Genomic DNA, 5,000 nt, shown 5'->3' with positions numbered 1-5,000 from the left:
AGCACGAAGGAGGTTCAGCGGGTTACCCCGACCTTTCGGCCTAGGAAGACACGCTGATTCCTTCAGTGTAGCGCGCGTGCGGCCCAGAACATCTAAGGGCATCACAGACCTGTTATTGCTCAATCTCGTGCGGCTAGAAGCCGCCTGTCCCTCTAAGAAGAAAAGTAATCGCTGACAGCACGAAGGATGTCACGCGACTAGTTAGCAGGCTAGAGTCTCGTTCGTTATCGGAATTAACCAGACAAATCGCTCCACCAACTAAGAACGGCCATGCACCACCACCCACCGAATCAAGAAAGAGCTATCAATCTGTCAATCCTTCCGGTGTCCGGGCCTGGTGAGGTTTCCCGTGTTGAGTCAAATTAAGCCGCAGGCTCCACTCCTGGTGGTGCCCTTCCGTCAATTCCTTTAAGTTTCAGCTTTGCAACCATACTTCCCCCGGAACCCAAAAGCTTTGGTTTCCCGGAGGCTGCCCGCCGAGTCATCGGAGGAACTGCGGCGGATCGCTGGCTGGCATCGTTTATGGTTAGAACTAGGGCGGTATCTGATCGCCTTCGAACCTCTAACTTTCGTTCTTGATTAATGAAAACATACTTGGCAAATGCTTTCGCTTCTGTTCGTCTTGCGACGATCCAAGAATTTCACCTCTAACGTCGCAATACGAATGCCCCCGCCTGTCCCTATTAATCATTACCTCGGGTTCCGAAAACCAACAAAATAGAACCGAGGTCCTATTCCATTATTCCATGCACACAGTATTCAGGCGGGCTTGCCTGCTTTAAGCACTCTAATTTGTTCAAAGTAAACGTGCCGGCCCACCCAGACACTCAATAAAGAGCACCTTGGTAGGATTTCAACGGGGTCCGCCTCGGGACGCACGAACACGCACGAGGCGGTCGCACGCCTTCGGCTCGCCCCACCGGCAGGACGTCCCACGATACATGCCAGTTAAACACCGACGGGCGGTGAACCAACAGCGTGGGACACAAATCCAACTACGAGCTTTTTAACCGCAACAACTTTAATATACGCTATTGGAGCTGGAATTACCGCGGCTGCTGGCACCAGACTTGCCCTCCAATAGATACTCGTTAAAGGATTTAAAGTGTACTCATTCCGATTACGGGGCCTCGGATGAGTCCCGTATCGTTATTTTTCGTCACTACCTCCCCGTGCCGGGAGTGGGTAATTTGCGCGCCTGCTGCCTTCCTTGGATGTGGTAGCCGTTTCTCAGGCTCCCTCTCCGGAATCGAACCCTGATTCCCCGTTACCCGTTACAACCATGGTAGGCGCAGAACCTACCATCGACAGTTGATAAGGCAGACATTTGAAAGATGCGTCGCCGGTACGAGGACCGTGCGATCAGCCCAAAGTTATTCAGAGTCACCAAGGCAAACGGACCGGACGAGCCGACCGATTGGTTTTGATCTAATAAAAGCGTCCCTTCCATCTCTGGTCGGGACTCTGTTTGCATGTATTAGCTCTAGAATTACCACAGTTATCCAAGTAACGTGGGTACGATCTAAGGAACCATAACTGATTTAATGAGCCATTCGCGGTTTCACCTTAATGCGGCTTGTACTGAGACATGCATGGCTTAATCTTTGAGACAAGCATATGACTACTGGCAGGATCAACCAGGGAGCTGCGTCAACTAGAGCTGAGCAGCCGGCCGCCCGGGAGTGTGTCCCAGGGGCCCGCGCGAACACGCAAGCGTCCGCTCAATTATTCTGCAAACAGGAGGAGGCTGAGCTCCCCTGCACAATACACCTCGAAACCCTCTCAGGTCCCGGCGGCGCGCAGCGCCGTCCTAAGTACTTGGTCGGGTTCGAGAGAGGCGCAATCGCCCGGAGTTAGGCGAGTAGACGCTTTAGGTGCGACCACCCGTGCTCCCAACTGAGCTTGCCGCTGCCGACAGAGGCCCGGGAGCGTGCTGTCGTGGCATTGCCGGCGGGAGACAACACGCGCCACCTACGGTGACCGGCAGCTCCAACGCCAGCGCCACAGAAGGGCAAAGGCCCCACGTGGGTGCCGAAGCGAACTCTCCCAGCACAGCGCACGTGCCAACACGTCTGCACAACTGCGATACAAACCACCAGCGAGAACCGCTGGGGCGACCGAGCAGCAGACGGCGTCGCGGCGCCGAGTGCCGGGCGGCGGCGCATCCTCAACGCACACAGTCCTCAATCGGACCAGCACACTGCAGATGTCCACCGCGCTTCGCACCGGGCCGGCGAGGACCCACTTTGGCTGCACGGCGCCGCGCGCAGGGTGCCCCGGCGCGCAGCTGCGCCGCCTGCCGCGTCCGTCGGCCGGCGCGCCTGCCACTGGGCGCCCCCACCAGCCGGCTGTAGCGCGTGCGCCCACGCACCGCGCGGCCAGCACGCCGGGCGGCCCCCCCTCACCGGCCGGGGACAGTCCCACCCACCCACAGCCGCGTATCGCTTCACACCCAGATTCACATTCACGTTCGTTGGTATGGTGGGGACCGCTTCGTAGCTGTACCGATCGTTGCCCTCACAGATGTACCTCCAGCAAGGACAACCGCACCACAACGGGTTACCAGTTGTTCATTTGCGTAACGTCACCAGTAAACGTACACGTCCATCCCCGTTTGCAAAGTCAACTATTATTGCATGCCTGCCTGTCAGGTGTCAAGACACACTACATCCGCTCACATCCACGCAACAAAATGTGCCCGACTAGAGGGCACGTGGAAGGTGCCCCCGTACGTATGCGATGTCCATTGCGCGACCAACTGTCAACCGGCCTCTGTAGCATGTCGCAGATGTGGAACGCGGGGCACCGTGCTATCACATTGTGTGAGAAGAGACTACTACGTCTGCATACACGCGCCACTACATGAACAGACGGCTCATGCTGATCGCCATCCACTGCGTCCATTACTCCCACACGTCTCTATGGCGTACCACACTGCAATGCAGCTGTTATGGGGAGATGACACGTAGCTGTGTACACAACATTCTGAGCGGGTTGCGGTTGGACAATACATTAATGTAACGTGTCATATGCCAATTACAGAGCAGGGTAAGGCACAACTTGGGTTAGGTTAAGGCACAACTTGGGTTAGGTTAAGGCACAACTTGGGTTAGGTTAAGGCACAACTTGGGTTAGGTTAAGGCACAACTTGGGTTAGGTTAAGGCACAACTTGGGTTAGGTTAAGGCACAACTTGGGTTAGGTTAAGGCACAACTTGGGTTAGGTTAAGGCACAACTTGGGTTAGGTTAAGGCACAACGTGGGTTAGGTTAAGGCACAACGTGGGTTAGGTTAAGGCACAACGTGGGTTAGGTTAAGGCACAATGTGGGTTAGGTTAAGGCACAATGTGGGTTAGGTTAAGGCACAACGTGGGTTAGGTTAAGGCACAATGTGGGGGTAGATTGCGGTACAAATTGCATTACATTGCGGTGCAAATTGCATTACATTGCGGTGCAAATTGAGTTACATTGCGGTGCAAATTGAGTTACATTGCGGTGCAAATTGAGTTACATTGCGGTGCAAATTGAGTTACATTGCGGTGCAAATTGAGTTACATTGCGGTGCAAATTGAGTTACATTGCGGTGCAAATTGAGTTACATTGCGGTGCAAATTGCGTTACATTGCGGTGCAAATTGCGTTACATTGCGGTGCAAATTGCGTTACATTGCGGTGCAAATTGCGTTACATTGCGGTGCAAATTGCGTTACATTGCGGTGCAAATTGCGTTACATTGCGGTGCAAATTGCGTTACATTGCGGTGCAAATTGCGTTACATTGCGGTGCAAATTGAGGTAGGTTAAGGTGCAACACAGGTTAGGTTAAGGTGCAACATAGGTTAGGTTAAGGTGCAAGATGGGTTAGGTTAAGGTGCAAGATGGGTTAGGTTAAGGTGCAAGATGGGTTAGGTTAAGGTGCAAGATGGGTTAGGTTAAGGTGCAAGATGGGTTAGGTTAAGGTGACATAGGTTAGGTTAAGGTGACATAGGTTAGGTTAAGGTGACATAGGTTAGGTTAAGGTGACATAGGTTAGGTTAAGGTGACATAGGTTAGGTTAAGGTGACATAGGTTAGGTTAAGGTGACATAGGTTAGGTTAAGGTGACATAGGTTAGGTTAAGGTGACATAGGTTAGGTTAAGGTGACATAGGTTAGGTTAAGGGGACATAGGTTAGGTTAAGGTGACATAGGTTAGGTTAAGGTGACATAGGTTAGGTTAAGGTGACATAGGTTAGGTTAAGGTGACATAGGTTAGGTTAAGGTACAAACTGGGTTGTGTTATGGTACACATTGCGTTGTAGTACAGTACACGTTAGGTTTGGGTACGGTACACAATGTGGTATGGGATGGCGTGTTGTGGGGGGGAGGGGGGGGGGGGAGGTTCGTTGATATCGACCGTAGGACGTGGATGCCCGAGGCAGCGTCAGTGTGTCAAAGGAGTTATGTCACGTCGGGATGCGCTTTTCGCCAGTGAGAGGGGGCGAGCCGTGTCTGTGGTTGCGGCAGACCTGTGTGTTTCATTCCTGCCAGTGTGTTTGTGCTGTAAGACGAGGCAGTGTGGTGGTGATGGGTGCACCCCTGTGTAGGACATGTGTGGGTGTTGGTGGCTTCTCTGAGCAATTGTGGTTGTCGGACGAGTGGGGTATTCTGTTTTATGATTGGACCTCCCGGTCTGGTTATCATAGCGTAGTTGGTGTACTGTGGCGGATAGGATGCACCGGACGTTGGTCCATGCTGGTGCTTAGTAGTTGTATCTGTGTCTGTTACAGGCAGAGAGTAGTGTGTGATAGAGTGTGTGGCTGACGTGTGGTTCATTTTGTGTGTACGGACGTTCAGCATGTATAGGGGCATTTGCGTATATAATCTATCATAATCTATCTATGTGGGCCTGCATAGTTTACTGAGCAGTGCTGTGAGGTGACTGAACTACGAGTGACGTACTGATTTACAGCGGAATGATTGCCTTGTACCAAAGATGGAGTATCGGCTCTACGACAGCGTTGGC

At 52.7% G+C, this 5,000-nt stretch overlaps 1 non-coding gene across 1 annotated transcript in view; it reads right to left on the bottom strand.

Moving 5' to 3' along the window:
• LOC126147264 (small subunit ribosomal RNA) overlaps positions 1-1,644 on the bottom strand; it is a 1,909-nt gene extending 265 nt beyond the window's left edge. Inside the window, exon 1 of the ribosomal RNA XR_007530124.1 lies at positions 1-1,644. This exon is cut by the window's left edge and continues 265 nt beyond it. This is a non-coding gene — a ribosomal RNA (small subunit ribosomal RNA).
• Between the last annotated feature and the right edge of the window lie 3,356 nt (positions 1,645-5,000).

The sequence above is a fragment of the Schistocerca cancellata genome, unplaced genomic scaffold, assembly GCF_023864275.1.
Source record: "Schistocerca cancellata isolate TAMUIC-IGC-003103 unplaced genomic scaffold, iqSchCanc2.1 HiC_scaffold_850, whole genome shotgun sequence".
NCBI lineage: Eukaryota > Metazoa > Arthropoda > Insecta > Orthoptera > Acrididae > Schistocerca > Schistocerca cancellata.
Note: the sequence above shows the minus strand (reverse complement) of the source record. Positions and strands in the feature narration are given on the sequence as shown.